Here is a 21,146-nt window from a genome sequence, read left to right as displayed (position 1 = left end):
CTAGGATCAATATTAACAGACTAAAACGATATTTACGAAGAAATTAAAAGTTGACTAAAAGCAGGGAATTCGTGTATTATTCAGTTCAAAATCTCTTGTCACGAATTCTGTCCAGGAATTTGAAGATTAAAATATATATGCCTGTTGTTCTCAGGATGTCTAGCAAGCAAGCATAATCAAGTTCCCTACTTTCTCTGACAAAATTATAATTTTCCCTGACTCTGTCATTCTTTTTTTCGAGTAACTCATGAAAAGTAACTTATATTTAAATCATGAAAATGAAATCTTTCAGTTTTACATCCCATGATTATGCCGGTTAGACTAAAGGAGACAGTGATGAGTGATGAATGAAATGAAGAAAGTGGGAGGAAACGGGAGAACCCCGAGAATATCCACGACCATGCTGTTTGTCCTCCACAAAGTCCACACGGCGCGAGCTGGGATCGAACCAGGGAGCCCAAGCACCTTAGGTAAACGCTCTGCCAGTGAGCCACCGCGCCCCCAACTTATATTTAAAGTGAACTGTTAGTTTTCACCATTGTTTATATGCTTATACAATATTCTACAAAAGTACAAACGAACCAATTCATTTACCTGTAATTTATGACTATTTTAGTGGCATTCCTTCACCCCTCACAGCCTGGAAAAGATTTTTCCCTGACACAATGAAATTCCCTGACATTTTCCCTGACCCTGTAAATTCCCTGACTTTCCCTGACTGGTAGACACCCTGCTTCTGTATGGTTGCGAAACATGGTCGCTTACTCTGAGGGAAGAACATAGACTGAAAGTATTTGAAAACAAGATCCTGAGACGAATATTCAGACCCAAGAGGAGCGGGAATGGGGGAAACTTCATAACGAGGAACTACATAATTTATACGGTTTACCAAACATTGCTAGGGTCATCAAGTCTACGAGACTCAGGTGGGCAGGTCATGTAGCCAGGATGGAAGAAAATAGGAATACTTTCAAATTCTTAACTGGAAGACCAATCGGAAAACGACCGTTACGAAGATCTAGGCGCAGATGGGATGACAATATTAAGATGAATCTCGCAGAAATAGGAATACAAAATAGAAACTGGATCCAGTTGGCTAAGGATAGAAGTCAGTGGAGAGTTTCCGTGAAGGCGGCATTGAACCTTTGGGTTCCATAGGCCATAGAGTTAATTAGTTAATTTTAGGCGAAATTTATGTGCTTTACATGTATTTCGTGCCGCTGGCTAGTTTCGATTTTTTTTTTAAATATATTCCTGCCAAATATCAGGAACTTTCGTGAAAAGTGTCATGTTGATAAACGTTGCTGTACGTTTTTTCCTTAATGTTTAAGAAATATTGTTTCGGATTGAAATAGGTTAACGATTGAGGATTAATTCGAAATTAAACCAAAATACTTTCACTAAAATGGCATAATTGTCATTTAATATTAATTCCTAATGTTTTTTCTCCAGTTCGCGACTTCTATTATACGAGGAGAAAGATTTGATTTAAATCAAAAAAATCGATTTAAATCAAAAAAATCAACTAAAATGATTTTTATTAAAAAAATCATGATTTTTTTCCACCCTGTAGAGAACTAAAGGATATGAAGGTCAAAGCTTCATTTTATATTCTTCGTAAGTTGTGGAGGACAGAAATAACATTCATAGCAGACATAACTAGTCAAAACCAAAGCGGAGGTCGAAGAAAGAAGCGCTAAGTTAGGCGAGTCGGGCCGAGAGTTGGTGGGACGTTTAGAGGTGTGCATGAGTACGACTTTTATTTAACTGGGTTCCGTGATGTTTTCGTATGATATCCATTGTTCTTAATTTGTTGTTTAAAGAATGGACACCATTTTTGATCGTAGATGGAGTAATTGTAGTTTCCCAAGTGATTATTAATAGATAATTCAGGTAAGGCTCAGTTTTATCACTATCTACGTACAAATACACCACCGGAATTGACATTATTTTGTTTATTTTAAATAATGGTGGTATGTGTCTATCAGAATATAACTGTCTTCGTTCAGGTATCTAAAGCTATTCTCAGTGCTTCGGCTTTTGATGTGCAGTTCGGATAGAAAACACGTATTTCACTTTTTAAAAAATGGTGTGTGATTACTTAATATGATGTTTTAATTTCATACAACCTATTTTTGTTTAAAAGGCACAACATCTTTTTCTCTAAAAACTCAGAAAATTGATAAAATAATAATTCTGATTCGTTTAGTTAAAACGACTAAACCTAATTCTTTTAGTTGTAGTTTACTGAACTTCTCTAGTACGTTACTGGAATGAACTGGGATTTTTTTCTTTTAAATAGACATTTACAACTATTTTAAATTCGAATTTGGTTTTTGTATTATGTACATATAAATCTTGTGCAGTCAGAGCGAATTGTCATGCTTCCTACTCATATATTTTAAATAAACTAATTAATAAATAATACATGCAGAGGTTCTTTTTTCTTTCTGGAAAGTACTTTCCAGTGCAACTTTCAGGAAGAAATAAATAACTTGACAGAATTCAGCGCCTTTTGTTAGCAGATCATAAAATGGAAATTAGATAATTAATCATGTAGGTTAGCATTTGAATTTCCAAGTGGCAATTGAATTTGTGTTTGATAAGATATTAGATTAAGTTGTTGCTTATAATAGCTTTTACAAAACAACAAAAATGCATATAGACATGATTATATATAAAATACATGACAAGTTTCTATGTTGTTACGTAATAGGGCTTAAGGTCAGTCTATGCCAATTGCGGAGTAATAGCAGGAGATAAATCTTGTTTGATGCAATGCTATTAGTGGAGTGTATGGGAAGATAGTGTTTTCCAATATATATATATACTGGAAAACACTATGGGACTACTGTATTGACGAGATCTTGCTCGCAAAACTGGTTATAAAATATTTGACTATTGCGAAATAAGAACTTACTAATTTTATCTGCGTATTTTCGTTTTTTTTCTTTTTTCCGTTTTTAATAATTGTATAATGTACGGAAAAACGAGTTAATTATTGTGCAACCTTTGAAACTGCTGATAGCAGTGTAACACTTTCTTCTGTCTTTTTTCTTTCTTTTGTTTTTTAAATAACTAACATTTATCTTTTAACAGCTCTTATGTACAAAACACGAAGATAAGATACACAGAAAAAAATGTTCCTTCTTCATATTCGTTTCTTTTTTTATTATTGTAATTATTATAATTTTTGCTTTGTCATCCGGCTCAACCAACTGTTAATGCCGTCCTTTCAAAACAGCGCACGTTTTCACCACCAGTAATGACCTCGTAGTAAAGTCATCAATACTGGCTTTGCCTAAGGCCAACTTTCACCTTGAAGAAGCACATTGCGAAGTTCCTTTGCAAGTTGCTAGTCACTCAATTCTGAATCATTTTTCTCTATAGAAAGAAAGAAAAAAATACTTGTAGGAATAATACGGTCACAGCATTATGTTCACATTCTACGTGAGTGACGCTTGTAAGTTGATTTGTGTAACGAGATCGGTGTTAGTTTCTATCACCTAAGCAAATCATTATATATAATTAAAAAAAAAACAAATAGATATACAGTGTATATAAATGATATACAGTACTATTTTATGGCAACACAATTTACTCAGATATCGATTAGCAATTGCTTTGGCAATGACCTCCCCCACCCACGAAATCATAGTTTTTTAATATTAGGAAGGAGAACAAAATAAGTAAAACGATTTGACTGGTGACGAAACCCATTATTTTATTTTAACTATGTTGAGTATACGTAATTTTAATTCTTTTTAGTCAATTGATTTATGTAAAGAGTGATTATTCTGTTTTATTTTAAATGAGCTCGGGGCACGATGGCTCAATGGTAGAGTGTTTACCTGTGGTCCATGTGGTCCCTGGTTCGATTCCCAGTCAAGCAAGTGTGGTGCTGAACAACATCGTGCCCGTTAGATTTCTCGGGGTACTCTTCTTTCCCTCCTACTTTCTCATTCCACCAATCCTTCCATAGTTATTCACTTGCTTTAATCATCGTCTTTCTTAGCCCAAAGGACATAGTCGTGGGACGTTAAAGGTTTCATTTTTTAAAAAATGGATTGAAATTTATTTACTCATTATTAAAACTATAAATACTAAAATTCAACTCTCATGAAGTAAGAGGCATTGAAATAATTTGAGGAAATCAATAAAACCAAACCGTTCAAAGTCCTAATCATTCCAAATAAAAGAAAAATAAATCATCATAATCGATAAATAAATCGTCATATTATGAAATCAGTAGCCTAAAACTCAAAGATGTGCTGGACATCGTAAGAGGTAAACAATAGGCCTATTCCAAGATGCGAGTGCTTCGAATAGAAAAAGAGTAATATGTTTAAACACAGAACGGGACTAAACAAATATTTAACAATAAAACAATTTCTACAATAGAGATGTTACATTGCTCAGTATATGTAGCAGATGAGAGCATAACTAATACTTTAATTTACATTTTTTTTTCAAACGAGACAAGGTTTTTGTTAGAATGACATAAGAATTAAATTAAAAGTGTTCCCCAAATTTGAAGGAACAGTGTATCACTGTAGATTAATTAAATATGGCGAATGAGTGTTTGTGTCTGTTGTAACATTTTGTAGAAAGTAGTTCCTTTGCATCGTTAAAAAATAGCCATTTTCTGCTTCAGTTCTTGCAATATAGTACTGCTGGCTGCGAAATAGCAATTACATAAATATAATTATTAGTATGGTAATAATGCTAACAGCTGGTTTCTAATTATTTTTTTTCTCCTTTTTCGTTATAGGTAAGCATACGGACAGGTGCGCAGTTTGTCACTAATTGTAAGTTCACCTTGAAAAACTAGTTCTTGTCGTGGACATTGCATGTTTCATGGAGTTCAAATGTCTATGCAAAAATGTTGATTAAACGGTCTTCAATAATTGTGTGTACCTTATGAGAGCACGAGTTTCGGATGGTAAGCGCAGGCTTAAAATGTTTTGAACGGTAATTCCAATTATATTTATTATAAACATTTTAGTACAGGTGTGATGTTGAGATTAAGACCGCATGGGATAGCAAAGGCGATAAGGACCTCGCAGTGCACTTAATTGGTGGATTTGGAGTTAAGCATCCTGTACAACACCGAGGCTATATCAGACGTGGAACAACAGCTTAACGTGGGATTCGAACCACATTCAGCTCTTGGCGGGAATCGGACCTGGATCTGTCGTGCACTGCACTTAGTTCAGAGGGAGAATGAAAATAGTTGTAGGTAATTAGGGAACCCACTTTTCGGTTTTGTATAAGAAAACCATTGATACTGGCAGGTGGAGTTCAATGTAAGATGTTTGCAGACAGTTCTATTTTCCTTGTACTGTATAAAGCAAAGATAAACGTAGTTAGTGAATTTTGGCTCAGTAAGCCTGATAAGTTTTGGCCAAAAGGAGTTAACAGAGATTTTAGAACTCAAATTTTTACGTTTACAGCCCTTCGCGAAGCTCATATTCTCTCTTCCTTTTTCAACTTAGACAATGAAGAATGAATATATATATATATATATATATATATATATATATATATATATATATATATATATATATATATATATATATATATATATATATATATATATATATATATATATATATATATATAAATGTAGAAATTGAGCAAGGTAATATCTGGAAAATGTTGTTAAATAAACTAATAACTGTTTTCTTATAGTCTAGAAATTTGAGCGCGCATATTGTGACATCATAATACGTGAGCATAAAACTTGTAGTTGATATAGTAGCATTTTGCATATGCTATCTGGTTCACATTCCAAAATTTATGTTGTTCGGTTTCTTTAGGTTATTCACTAAAATTCAAAAAGGTCTGGCTCAATTTATCGAAGAACTCAAAGCAAAGAAAAAAATAATAAACTCGTAATTTATTTGGAAATATACAGGTAGTAGGAAAGTGCTGGAATAACACATCATGGTATTTTATATAGCTGTCTGAAAGTGCGTGTGCTAAATTGTCTAATTATTATTTTGATTTTTTTTTTGAAAGTTTCTGTGACATTTTATGGACTTCATAGTTTTTCCTCCTCTCCTCCTCATGCTAAAGAATAATGAGATCAATCGAATGTTTTAATAGAAGAAGCAACATAAACTTCACAATATTTTTCGGAACATTTCATATCTCAGCTTCTTACCACAATAAATAAATAAACTTGACCACAATAAATACAATATATGCACCGAAACAAATCTTACAGTAAATAATCAATTACTTCCAGGAAATTTGGACCTCTTTTTTCCAGTTTACGAATAGTCTTCATTAGAGCCGTCATACTTACTAATATGTGTCTTTACAGGTTGTTTAGCGTATGCTCTCCTTTTTTCCCTTTCTTTTTTTAAGCGACAATACAAAGCGCACATTTTTCCTAGAAGTGTTCTCATAATAGAAGTCCCGGTGTTAATAATAGGAACACTTCGATACCAATCGATGTTTTGACTTGAGCAGTATTCACCATGCAGGCAATCATATATTCTGACCAGACATTTAGGAATGTATATTTAAAAGAAATAATAATTTTCATTAACATATACTTTCATTAAGTCGTCAAAAAGTTCAAGGTGTGGGAGTTTTGCTCTTTAAAAAATATATACTGTATATATAAAAATAATAGATAAATAAGTCATATGTACAATCAAGAACAAAACTTCAGTTCCAGTTATTTGAAAAACATTCCTTTTTGCATTGAAGCTACGTGAAACTTAACTGCAATCCTGGCTCCTTTTAGTTCCAGAAACCAACTTACTTATCCCCCCCCCTCTTTCGTATTCGTTAATAATTTCGCTATTTTAAGTTATTTATTTCTTACGTGTTATCAGTGTGTAAGGCCAAATTAGGAAAATTAGTAATAATAATAATAATAATAATAATAATAATAATAACGAATTGAAACCCGATTTCATAGTTGCTCCACCACTAGGCTTTCAACCCCATGCTTTTGTGTGTGAAATGACTGGTAGATTAGTCGTTGGCGTTCTTTGTCTTGTAGTTACGCGTAAAAGTAAACTTCGTTGTAAATTACTAGAACTGTATTGTGATATAGTATTCTACAGTTATTCTTTATTTTTATTTTTTTTATTTTAAAAAGCGGAAAATCATAGGTATTGACTATATAGGCGTGACGACGATAATAAATTTAGTAAATGTGATAACTAACCGAAAAAAAAAAGAAAGATCAATATCTTGTGAGAAGACCTTGTAAATTGTGCTGTGTTTGCATTTCCTTCTTTCATCTTTCATACACTCACAAAGACAATAAGAACTCAGTCTTTTTTTGCAAGCAAAAATGTGTGGTTTCTTCAATTCAAAATACTATTATCGTAAAGTAATTGATTATTCTTACGCTGTACGTGGAAAGATAACTCTGCTATTGTTCAAATAGTAATGAAATCAGAAAGCGATACGGAAGTGAAAGTATTGAGTAATTTACCCTGGTTTGATTAGCTTACTGTAGCTGTTACAGTCATTGGTGTGCTCAATCGAGATACCGTTGATGTGGTGATCCAGTTCTGAGCTGCTTGAAAGAAAGAAAGAGAAAAAAATAGTGTACTATAAACTCTAGGGATATTACAAAAGGAAAAAAAAACATAATAAAAAAATGAGACGTTTATGACATTTTAAATGGTCATCTATTCCTATGGAATCCTGAAGAATTCATTCGAAATATTCTTGTAAAATACAATCCTGATTATTCTCGGAAGTTATATGTTGTATATATATTGCAGTTGGACTCAATTTTCATCATGGAGGTTAAAAACACCTATCGATACAAAGAGAATGCTAAGCGAACGTTGGGAGATATTTCTTTTTGTTTAATGCTGCTGTTACATTGACTTTAATTGGCTAATGAGGACGTTATCCCTCCCAGGTGTTAAAATGTCAGTCATACTCACTAAAGGTAAATCTGGTGCTCTATTGTGATGTTTACAAAGTCGTTCTGCCAATCATGTATATGGAGTCAATATTCTCGTAAAAGGAGATTCAGTTTTTATCCATATTTCAGGTCAGTTAATCTTTTTTTGCTTTTCAGTTCTTTAATTAAAAGAAATAGTCAAATGTTTGTTTGTGGTGCAACTAATAGAAAAGTTAAAATATGTAAAGCTCCCATTGGTACAGCTGGCATTAACATATCTGTCGTTTACATTGAACTTTGTACCATTAAAACAAATATAATAATAATGATAATAATAATAAAACTTCATAGACCCATAATACATAACTAAAAGTTTTTATGTTTCATATTAAATCAAAAGGTTTTAATTTATACTAATTACATCCACTCTTGCTCCCTTTTAAGCTGGTTTAACCAAAGTAAACTCTGCGTTTCCTCTGGATCAGTGTCGTATGCAGCATTTCATCAACTCGAATACTCAAACCCATATCCTTTCAGGACAGGCGTGTAGCAATATGGTAAATATTTCTTTTCCAAAGTGCTCTAATGAAGGGTAGGGGTTTAAACCTCGTACTTCCCGTATTTACGCCACTTCCCTGGATAATGACTAGTTAGGAAGTCACAATATGACAATATTACCTACATTAGAAGAGATAAGAATACATTTTGTTTGTTCTGAATAGTTGTTTCTTACCTCTGTTGTCATTACAGAAAAAACAAACGGAAGTATGTGGATGATAACGTGAACCTTGTAGAACAAATAAAAATAGTGAATAGGGTAACGACTTTACATACATTTCCTTGTGATTAGAGAAGCGATAGCGGTAGTGAACAAACATCTTTCCTGATTTAAAAGGACATTTCATACAAAGCAAAAATAAATAAATAAACACTGGTTTTGATAGTTTCGTTATTTGCAATAAATTAAGCTTGTGACTGTCATGATTGTAGATTTTTTTTCCTTCTGTCTGTGTATATTAGAAAACACTAGATAATACGCATCAAAAATTAGAATTGTGTGTAAACATACAGATATGTAGATTGCATTCCATATGAGAAATATAAACGTTATCTATCAATGAAGAAAAGTATGTTAACTCGCTTATATTAGTAACATTACACTTCAAATAATTAAAAGTTACTTCAGATACTTTATTATTATACAGAATATTATCAGAAATTTCCATTTTACCCACCGAAAGTGTTTTAGGTGTGAAGTGTGAAACACTTCTTATGCAGAAAATAGGGCAAGAGGACATGAGTGACATTTTATTAAAAACAGAGAAGTAATTAGGACCTGGTATGGCAGCCAGAACTTCGGTTTCAGAAGTGTAAGGTGAATTTATTTCTGAGAAGTGCTATATAATAATAATAATAATAATAATAATAATCGTGCTCAAAATAGTTGTTGAATAATTGGTACGTTTCGAGCTCATCTATGGAACTTTTTCTCAACCTATCAACCAAACTCACATCTAACACGTGACACACAAACTGAATATTATATTTACAAAGATTATTTACAGATGCCGATAATATCAGTTAAAAACAGATGAAAGTGTATGGTAACCTAAGCAAAATACTACGTTTTTCTTAGTAACTTCGTATGCAACTTGATTTTGAATACATAATTTGTATTATTCCTCTATTAAATTATGAACAACCATTTTCAAATTTATTACTATAAGTCTTAAATCTTTATTTTACATTTTTTTTTTTAAATAATCGGAACAAGTGCCCTTGAAATGGTACCAGTATCACGGTTCCTTTTTCAAATTAAAAAATGCCTCAGCAATTAAATTATTCGTTAAGTTTCTGAATTTGTTTTAATTTCGGTTGTGCTATTGACTGGTTAGGCTTACTTAAATGTTTAGTTAGACTTGTTCAGCGTGTTTAATGTTCCTCACCTGTTTCTTTAATCTTAAATTGTACTTACGTGTTGTTTATCCAATATTTATGTAGGATAGAATAATTTTAAAAAGGACTTGCGTCTGTATCGTCAGCAGTAAACTTAGGGAGATGGTTGGAGAAGTAATTTGAGTTTTATAAATCGAGTAGTTGCTTTAGCTACCCAGAAAGTCTATTTTGCTTGTTTTGCAATTAACTTAAGCGGTTGTTGGAGAGTAGCACAAAATCAACATATTGTTAGTAGTAAACACTCAAATGCTGAGCTGGTGTAGAAATGTCAACATTCACATCATACTTTATTGCATTTATAATAAAACGCATCAAATACAAACGTCATCTGAAAACTTGTTGAATGCATAAAATATGGCATACAAAAGAGCGTTAAAATATCCGGATAATGAAAACACGGCTAACATTTGGATTATGGATTATATCCAAATAATGAGTATAGGATTTGGGCAGGGCATAGGTGGACATGATATGACTTCCAATTTCCGTGTCCAGATTTAGATATTAAGAGGTTGAGATTTTACAATAACTAACGAGAAGCTAATAGAGCGTTCCGGCTGAAATATGGTACTTGTAACAGCACATATGTGGACAAACTCCTTCATGCATTTCCGTAGTGGTTATGCTAAAAGAGATTGAAAAGTCTTTAAAGCTAAAAGTATGCATTCAATTGTTGGATTAGATTGATGTGAATAATAATAATACAACAAAATTTTCTAAATATGTGTACCGATTGCATTAAGTGAAGTGCCGAGAGTTTATTTAATATGAGAATTTTTTCTCGTTATTTAGTGTGGCTTATAATTTTACGAATGATAGAATATTAACTAAATATTCTGTTGTATTAATATTTACTACTATCTGTACTTTGCTCCACTCAAATAAAATTGAGGCCACATCAAGACCCAGCCTGCAAAATTAACGATTAACTTGGAAGAACAGTATCGCATTAGTTAATTTGTTGTGCGAAAATATTTCTGTTGGCTTCCTTGAAATGTAGCTATCGTGAGAAACTGAAATAAAAAAAGGAAGGGAGGATTGTAATTTGCTATGTATGTATTCCCAGTAGAAATTGTGTTTTTTGAGCTTTGACAAGATCCCACCATTACGGTTCGGTTAATATGTTCCCATCCATGAGAAGTGTATCTGTGAGAGGCTACGACTTTTTTCTCACAGGTGGAAGGAATTTTCAGATAAATTTTCCCAACTTTTTGTTGTTCAGAAGGAAAAAATAAGAAGAAATATACTTTGATGTTCGTTCTTCAGACATTATGATGGTCTTATTTTTTTCTGGTTATTTGTTAAGGGTTATTTATTTTGATTTAAAGTTGTAGTAAGTTATTATACATGTTTTAATGTTAACTTCTTTTTTTCTTTAGTGTTTGTTTGACGTCATACTGACTTGTTAAAGAAAATTGACTTTCTTTTTTTCTTCTTTTTTAAAGAATGCATTACTATTTATATACAATTATTTAACTTTAAAATTATCCATATTAGATGACAGTCAGCTTTCTTCAACGGAACAGTAGTAAAATTTAGGTCGTATCTTGAATTTTGGGATGTTGCAATGATATACCTCAGAATCTCGTGCCTAAAAAATAGTTGTACGATTCAGGCATGGGACAAACTTGTAGATAGTAAGAAACTGATATCCCTCTAGTGTCTTGTTCTCTCGTTTTGCTTTGTCAGTTTGATCAGCTAGGCTGCTATATTCTGAGCTGTAATGATTAGGCTTAGAAAATTTGATAATTAATAACTCAGAACAGTAACGGTTAAATGGCGCCTCACGGGCTGCATCCAGCTTCCGAGTATTCTTCTTTCGGCCTGCAAATTAAATGAAAGAAAAAAAAGAGATTGTAATATGTTCCTTTTTTTCCCCGTAACTCCATGCATAACAAGGAAAGTATATCTGGCCATCATAATACTTATATCTAAATAGAAACCTAACTTCTAATTGAAAAAAAAAAAAAAAATCAGTTGCCTGATCCTGTCAACAAGGTACAGATACTTTCAAAAGTGGGTACCTGAGGCCTTAGTTGTCTTAGACATACGAAACAAGAAACAAAGTACCCAAAATATGACAAACATTCATGAAGTGCATCTATCGCTCACCCACATTCAGCGAACTGTCACGCCAGGGAAAGGTGAAGGAAAAAGGCTCTCAAATATGGTTCATATCGGGTTCTTTCTTGTCCGCCGTGCGATATAAATTAACCATCCGTCACTGGTTTGGGAGCTCACTTGGTTTCTATATTATTATTATTATTATTATTATTATTATTATTATTATTATTATTATTATTATTAAAAAATTAAAACTGAATAGACATACCATGGGATCCTTCGTGACAGACTTTGTTTTCTTTATGCGTCTGTTGTTGTATGCGGACACTAAAGGTTATTTATTGTTTTTTTTTTTTTTTCTTAATGGATTGTAAAAAGCACGAATTTGGTTATTTAGTGTGAGGGGGAACCCTGTGCAACATACTTAAGTTCAAAATAAATTTCGTTAAAGATGCCAGTATTTATATTTAACGGAAATTTATTTTTCCTTTAAAATAGAAACTGAACAAAAAGAAAAGAAAGGAAAACCAACAGCTGCATTCCTGTTTTAAGTAAGTGCCAAAAGAAACAAAGGTTGTATGGCTAATGATTTAAATAATAATAATAATAAATAAAAATTAAAACGATGGATCATATGGATGTTACGTTTCACTGTGTTACGAGACAGTGTTGACTACAAAGTTTAATGTTTTTGTTAACATCATGTGTGTTTTCCTATATTCGTGGAACCTCGCTTCTGATCCTAGGTTTACTCAAGTGCCTGCGTCGTTGAAAATTGGTTAGTTCTTGTAATTTAGCAAATGATAAAATTAATCATTCATTATAATAGTCGCATTACTTAAACGTTAAGCTTACTTGCATGCATTCTTTTGAGATTGCGTTCTACTACTGATTCCTCCCACTATCTTATCCCACGGATTCTATTCATAATTATTCGCTTTCACTGATCATTCGTAGCCTATTACGTCATTCATAATCGTGGGGCGTTAAAAGATGTAATTTCAGTTTTGCTTTTCTCTCTATGTGTTTTCTGTTACATATTATTATTATTGTTATTATTTAATAATACACTAGTTTTTAGGGGAATAGACAGGTTATGGAATCATTAATTGTTAATGCTGTGTTAATATTCGTTAGTTTTAAAAAAATCTGTAGTAATAACCCATCTCTGTGGAGGAATAAGTTCATGTATTAATAAAAAAAGATATAATTTTACATGTTCATTGTTTCTAAGTAAAGGAAATACGTAAAAAGAATACAGTTTTATTACTTGTTTTCTTGTCTTCCCCAACTCTTGGAGACCTTTCCTTTATTTTATTTTTTTTTTTTTATAATTATTATTGTGCGTGGGAATTTCCCTGTTTTGGGAAGTTTTTTAATGATGGTTTGTGTGAAGAAGAATTTTGTTGTATACTTGGGTCGCCCTCACTGTTCGTCCCTGACCTGCGTCTGTATCGATCTCGGAAAGAATAGCATAATGTGTGAATTTTAGAGCTACTGTGTTCAGGGTCAGATAGGGAGTTGCATGCCTGTGTCAGTCTTCTTTTTATTTTCAATTAAAAAAAAAAAAAAAAATCTTTCAGGACCTGATCATATAATATTAGTAATGCTGGACATGTGCATTACTGCACAAATAAATCTTAACATATTCAATCCAATATATATGTTTCCGCCAGCACATTCGTTAGTTTTTAAAATTTCTTTATTGTGGAGTAAACTCATTCGTATTATTAAAGCCATGCATTCTTTCGATTTCTCCCCTGCTAAGTAAGTTTGTGGTTGGACATCATGTCCGTGAGTTTCCTCGGGGTACCTCCATTTCCTTCCACACTTTCAGTCCACTATTTCTTCCATCTTCACTCAATTATCGTACTTATTCGTCTCTGTTGGTCTGAAGGACATAATTATGGGACGTTAAACTGAAAGATTTTTTTCCGGTTCGATTTCCAGTTGCAAGTTCTTGTAGTTCGAACTCCAAATTAAAGTTCGTGAAATCAAGAAATAAAGACTTGTTGGTAAATCAGTACACAGTTCAGATGGAAGATTCAGTATGCTGTTGATTACTATATTTGTACTTGAGTAGATATATCTGAAAAATAAATAAATATAAATATATAAATGTTCATTGTGTATAGTTTTGACCTAAAAATATTTCTTTCAAAAAGGCTTGAAATTTTATAGTAAACATGCTTTATATATAAGTACTTAAGAGTTTAATAAAAACACCGAATTCGCAAGGGTCACGCGTAGACCGCACCACCGGACTGGACTGTTGATGTTGGTATGTTCAGCCAAATTCCATACTATGGGAGGTGTAGGAGAACAGCAGAAGAGCAGACAGTGATAGTGCAAAGTGGACGATCTCTAATTTCCAAAGAAGCAAATTTTTAGCGTTCGGTTATATGGGTACGAGCATAACGAAAGTGGCAAGTGTGTTGTGAGGGTCAATATTCAGAGATGATGACGGTGTACAAAACTCGCGGGGAAAATCCTATCGGCAAAGAGGAACATTGGTCGGAAGAAAACCCTCAGTGACAGGTCCCGCCGAGCATTAAAGCGGATCGACAGTCAGAACCGAAGTACAATTGCGGTTCAATTGACGGAAGAATTCAAGTAGCATCTTTCTCTCTGCCTGTGTCGACAATCACAACCCACTGCGAGTTACATAACATTACATACAGTGTCAGATTGCATAAACGAAACAGCTGATAAGGGATCATAACGCTTTAGCGCTACATCAGTGGCACCGCGAATGTACAATATGGACATGATACTACTCACGACTTCTGTGGCTGCATTTCCACGTCGGATGAAGGCTATTCGGAGGGTGAAAGGTTTTCCAACGTCATATTAATCTAGTAAATTCCACTTTTTTAGGTGTTTCCTTTAAATTGATGATTATCTATGTATATTTACTATCAAATACGCCCTGCTAGGCGAAAGCTTCTTGTATACAGTAGTTATGTGTAGTAAGTAGGATGATTTTTAAATATTGTTTGTTTTAAAACTTAATATTAAGTTATTCAAGAACTTCGATATCTTTTTTTTTTTTTTCTTTCTTTCTTTCTTTCATTATCTACACCTTTCGAAGCGGTTGACAGATTACAATCAAATTAATTGATGATGATAAGTAGCAAAAATTTGAACCAAATAATGCCTATCAGGAGGTGCTTTTAGGAGAGTATGTTTCTTCATAAATACGGTTTATGTCACATGTAGTCAAACAGGGAATCATAGAGAAATACGTTAAGCTTATGTGATATTTGCCTTTTGGAGTTAGAATGGTGTAACAGACAGTTTTTGCCCGTTTGATGCAAACAAGATACTTTACAGTGCGATATTATAAAGAATACAATTACAGCATCTGAATATTTCTTCTTTCTTTGCTTTGCTTTCGTACGTTAGTTCGTTCGTGAGTTCATATTACCTTATAAATCTCAAACTAAGTTCAACTGATTTTTAAAAATATAAACTATCACAAAGATGGTAAACTTCTTTTTTAAAGGTGTGCCTTCTTGAAAAGTTTTTCTTCTCTCATTCCAGACTTTAAACTTTTCTCCCATTCCAGACTTTAAACTTTTCTCCCCTTCCCAGAGGCTCCAAAACTTTCTTTGTGTTCTCGCAATCACCTGTGCCCCAAGTGCCATTCCACCGTTACCATAACAACGTACGTTGTATGCCGCAGCCACCTGCTGCTTTGCAGATGGTCGGTTTCTCTGCCCTTGATGGCGGTGGGACAACTGCTTGCTTCCGCTGAACTTTGGCAACATAGCACCATTTTGCTTTTGACGTGGTGGTAGGTCCATAATTGGAAAGAAAGGATTCCTTGTGGGTCGGTATTTCAGTAGGAATTCGGGAGGATACAGTGTTTTTTTTTTCTTTTGTCTTTCCATGGAGTTTTTTTTTGTATTATTATTATTATTGTTCTTTTGTTATGTATTCAGTGGTGGAAGGAAGATTTTACCCAAAGGCGATCGACGGAAGTTGTTGAAATGAAATGCTGAATATGTGTGTATAAGTTCAAACCTTCGCTGTGTGGAATTTAACATTGCACGATGGGGAATATAGCATGAGAAGCAAGTTTTTTGTAGTACGTATGTCGTGAAAATACTCGTAGTATTTGTTGTAAGTTAGTAAGAATTGAACATGAGTAACACATATTTGGTATTTTATTTCACCAGACTTCAAGCGTCTGCAAAATTGCATATTTGCATAATCTTTCATATCACTTACGAAAATTACTACTCAGTACAATAAGCTATTTCTTTCTTTTTTTTTTTTTTTTTAATAATGATGAGTGTCAGGCATAATTTTTCCTTGAAGTTCTATTATTCTTGAGTAATTGTCGAACAAAGCTCATTCATGTGCCAAACAGGATTTCAGCAGCTAGTATTTTTTCTTTTAAATAATTGAAAACATTCTTAATTTTTTAAATCCGAAATTTATTTTTTGCAGAAATGATGGAAAAGTTGGCTTGTGTTTTTGACGCATAGATATGGAATTTCTTCATAAAAGATATATAATAAATATTAATAATTTTGCTAAACTGAATTCTGACGTTGTGAAGGAAACTTCGTGATATTTCTCATAATTGCAATATTTCTAAATATCATTTTTCCTGATTTTCAAAAATTATAATTGTACTTGGTTGTTCTCGTAGCACTTACCTTTTGTTTCTGGAAATGGAAATTGTGAACGATTTAATTGTAACTATTCATCCGTTCCCTTTGTTCTTTATATATATAACATTAGTATTGCCTCACAAATTAGAATACGGCTCAGATTGTTATGTTGAGTAAACAGCGCAGTTTATTACGTCATACCTTCACCGTACTATTTTTTGTATAACCAGAGTATGTAAAATCTTATATTTCCATTTAAGTAGGGAGTGCCCTGGAAAATCCGTAGCTCAAACACCCGGGAAAGCTTTATTCGTTCTTACAAATTGTTCTTTTTCTGTTCAATATATTTACGTACTTTGCCAGTACTCATCATCATCAATATCTAATCTTAGGCAAGAAAGTTTCTGCAGCTTAAGAGGATTCCATACATGATGATCCAGCTCTAATTTGTAGTTTTCAATCTAAGAATTTAATGTAAATTCAGTTTTAGGCTTTTAATATTTATCAGTGGAGCTACCATCTTTTCTTCTTTTCTATTTTTATCGCCTTTCCCTAAGTACGAATATAGTTAATTCCTTACTGTTGATAGCTATTTTGAAACGGTATCCCAGGATGGAGCTACTGGTGTGCCGGGAGAAAGTTAGGACATCTAAACTGATTACAGAATATGTATTATTTTTATCTTCCAAAATAGCAACAATAACTTCTTTCATTTGATGGGGCAGGTATTTGCAATTCCGTAGGTAATATTTCTTTATGATCCAAAATATTAGTACCGAGTATTTCCGATTCCAAGACGAGGTTTTCTGCAGCGATTTCGTGCTAAAAAGTATAAAGCCGTCTTACTTTCGCGACATAAGTTATGAAGTTTTTCTTTACTGAACAGAATCACAAACTTCTATTAAGCTCGTAACTGAACTCTTTTCCTTGCCTACCTCTTTTGCCTTGAACGTTCGCAGATTTAGCAGCCCCTTCCAGTGACTAAACTAAGGTTGATCTGCATCTGAGTTGTTTTTATACCCAATATGTGTTGTAGATATACTTCTTGTAATCCTTTATCAAAAGAATGGGGCATGTCTGGGATCCGGAATTATCTTTTCAGAAATATACGGTAACGAGGCATTAGCTGGTGAAGGAGTTATATTTTTATTGGTCTCTCTCAGTTTTTAAAACGATAAGTTGAGTAGTTTGAGTGGTTGAAAAAAAAAAAAAAAAAAAAAACTGATGTGTGTTGCACGTAGATCATTCATTTAAATAAACATTTCTACTCCAAAATTGCATTCGTCTTGCCGATATCGTACGTGATGACTTTGTAAATCGATATTTAAAATTGCCGCATTATTTTGCTTCTGAGAGTCATATAGGTTTAGTATACATAATTATTTTTCTCATCACAGCGATATCTCATTATTTTGTTTAGTTACTGTTAAATCGTACGCATTGTAAGTCTCTCAAAATTTCATGAAATTATAATAGTATAAGAGGATCCTAGTACAGCAGAAGTACGAGAATAAGAAAATAAGAATTAGCACTGTTTATGTGTTAAATTCCCAAAGTTGTTGTTTTATCGTTAATCAAGTATGGTTAAATATATGTGGTATCTTCAAGATGTTGAGAAAATTACTACAGAAGGAAAAGAACGATGATGCTAGTTATAATTGTACGAAGCTGGGAAAAGGTAGAATTATTTTCCTGCAGACCCTCGCTGAACCTTTTACTTTATATGACCAGCAGATAACAGCCTAAGATGATCATTTTTTCTCTTGTGGTTATATTTTATAGTTGTTGTTAGCCGCTCGTAATGCAGTTGTTAGTGCAACAATGTACATTCGAGGTCGAATGTATTTGTAGACGTTATAGAAACTCATAAAAAGCTTTAAAGGTTCGAAGTTTGGCAACATTGGATGACCCTTCTCTTCCTACACTCTCGCTCTATAGCTCTTTGGACGACGTTTATGTAGAACCATCACCATACTTGTAGTTTGGCCAGAGGCAATGCAGGCAAACTGGTCATATGAGAAAAGAGAAGCGCTTGAACCGGTTTTGGTTTCTGTGTCAAGTTTTTGTTCGTCCCTCCGCCCGTTTTCTGAACTCCCTTGAGGGGGAGATATTTTTCGTTTTTCTTTTTCTTTTGTAAGGGGGGAGGGAACCAGACTACAAAGACGTGCAAAGAGTGTAGAACCTGATGAATGTGGTTCCTGCTAGGTTGGTGTTGGGGGAGCACCACTTCAGGTCACTTGTACCCTTCCAGCATGGCGCCAGATTTTTTTTTCTTTTAATTATTCATGCCCGCCAAGCGCCAACCTCTCCTGCGCTCCGCTGAAGACACGTGTTGGATGTATTCCATGTGGTATGAATTTAAGCCAAATAGTTCTGCATGTGTTACTTTCTTTTATTTAGGAATCACAATTATTTATACATGTCAATGTAAGGTGAGTTTTTAATTCTTTCGATGTTCTTAGCATTAGAAGTAGCGAGTAATGGGATTTATGAATAAGGCGTATAGCAAGCAAACTTTTCAAAGTTAATCAACTTTGAAAAATTTCTGATTGAATGTAATGTAATTCTTACGAATCTCAATAACAAACTATAGTTTCCGCGCTACTCTAGGGCCAACCCCAAAGGAACAAGTAGATTACACTAAAGAAGAGAAAACTAAGATGATATAATCGATAAGAGAAATAACCCAAACCGAGACCAGAAACACTCAAGGACTTCTCAACATATGGGTTTGACAATTCCAAAAGACAGTAATGTATAATTTCTGTTTTTAAGTAATAATTGTAAAGCTACCAAGATATTGCAGTATGGATGGTAATATGGCTTTGAAAGGAATGAAATGGTTATTGTTTCGATAATAAAAAATCTGCTCATTGAACACTATTAAAAAAAAAAAAAAACGGTGACTCGAAATCATCTCTATATCAGTTAAAAGCTTCAACACAATACTGAATAAATTGCACCTTTAGGAAGAACATTATAACCATATGTCATATGTACAAAGTACTATATTCTTGATCCGTTAAGGAAGACATGAAGTTATTTATCTATTTTAATTTAATATGTAATATTTTCGCACAGGTAATAAATGCGGAAAGCTATATGCTTTGAAAAAGAAGAAAGAAAAAGAGCTAGAGAGAAAGATCACTGGTGAAGACAAGTAAATTATAGAGGAAGAATTGATGGAAAAAGTCAGTAAAAATATTTTTAAAAATCACATGCTGAAAGAAAATGTTTATAGGGAGTAAGATGGAAGATATTCTCTTTTCTGGTAAATATGTAAAACATAATATTTGCTTGAATTAAAATGCTTTTAATTCTGTAGTCTTCGAAGATGCTGGTTCCGATGAGTTCAGGCTAATTGTTCATCTATTCTGCATTATTTTAGAACAACTTTTCATGTGCAACTGAGGTATACTCATCGTTGCCCGAGGAAGAAATAGGTACTCACGGAAAGCATAATTTTTGAGAAAAATAACGCAAACATTCCAGCACGTTACGTTCTATCTACGGAGTCGGTCTCACCAATCATCTGAAGTAAAATTCATTGTATATTCTGTAATTTCTGAGATTCCAGAGTTTGTCAAAAGTTATTTGTTTATTTATTTATTTTTTCCCCGTTATGTCAAGACGAAGCTCGTATTAGGCTTGTATCGTAAAGCAAAAGCTTACCAATTGTATGTACCCTTGTAATAAATTACGATAGAGTAGATATATAGCTAAGATCTCAAATAGCTAAAATCGACACACTCACAAAGCTAATTTTTATAAATTTAAGGTTCGAAGTTTTACATTGATTGATTCCAGACGAGGAAATGGTTTATATCTCACAATTGCACATAACATACTTTACTAATTTTTGATATAATATTTTACTCACGCAGGGGAACTGGCACTGTCTTTTGTTACCTCGTTTGTACATTGAACAGTCTTCTGAATGATTTAAATTCTTGAGCGAAAATTGTTATGACATCTTAAACTTTTGGAGAATAGTGGAGTAGGCCTATATTGCAGAACACTATAGGTTAGGAACAAAGTAAAAATCGTGGTTTGTAAAATATGAACTTTAGATTACGTAACTCGGTGGATTATCGAAATTTTATTTAGAGATACGGGCCTGAAGATGATATGCGCGCTTTAGAGTTGCATCCTCCCTGCCCGCGTCCCGCCGCATTCTGTTGTCGCTTATCGTTTGAAATCCTTCCTCCTCTTCGTTGCTGTTTGTATAGAACCGAAGTGTAGCATCACAATGGCCCATTGAGTACAGCCGTCTATCACAAATATAGCCTTCTTCCAGCTGAGGCAGGTTCCAACCCACGCTGAATTTCATTGTAGTTTATTTTTCTTCTTCTTCTTTGCCTATTGTTGTGGTTGCTTTGTCTTGTTTATCACCTCAAAAAAGAATGAAAAAATAAAGAAATAAAAAGTGCAAAACGGAAAGGGAAAAAGCGAAGGGAATATAGTCTTTCCGCAGTTGAACAGGCATGTCATGCTAGCGTTGCTAGGTAACAGTTTCCAGGAAGTTAGTTAGGCTTGACTCGGTAGCGAAGCCCTGCCAGTTTACGTAAATCGTTGCCAGAAATTGGAAGGGGGAGTGCAGTGGAGAGGGAAAGGAAGAGCTA

The 21,146-nt window shown here is 33.5% G+C and overlaps 1 protein-coding gene across 3 annotated transcripts in view; it reads left to right on the top strand.

The window, feature by feature from the left end:
• The window catches only part of Kdm3 (Lysine demethylase 3), a 674,618-nt gene that overhangs the window by 493,280 nt on the left and 160,192 nt on the right, over window positions 1–21,146 (top strand). The window contains exon 1 of one of the 3 annotated variants that reach the window (XM_081763863.1): window positions 18,744–18,874. The exons of the other annotated variants lie outside the window; for them this stretch is intronic. The gene's annotated coding sequence lies outside the window, so the exon portion shown is untranslated. Of the gene's footprint in view, window positions 1–18,743; window positions 18,875–21,146 lie in introns of those variants that run through there. 3 annotated transcript variants of the gene reach the window in all.

The sequence above is a fragment of the Thermobia domestica genome, chromosome 1, assembly GCF_964235325.1.
Source record: "Thermobia domestica chromosome 1, izTheDome1.hap1.1, whole genome shotgun sequence".
NCBI lineage: Eukaryota > Metazoa > Arthropoda > Insecta > Zygentoma > Lepismatidae > Thermobia > Thermobia domestica.
The sequence above is the reverse complement of the archived record's forward strand: the minus strand, read 5'-3'. Positions and strand labels throughout refer to the sequence as shown.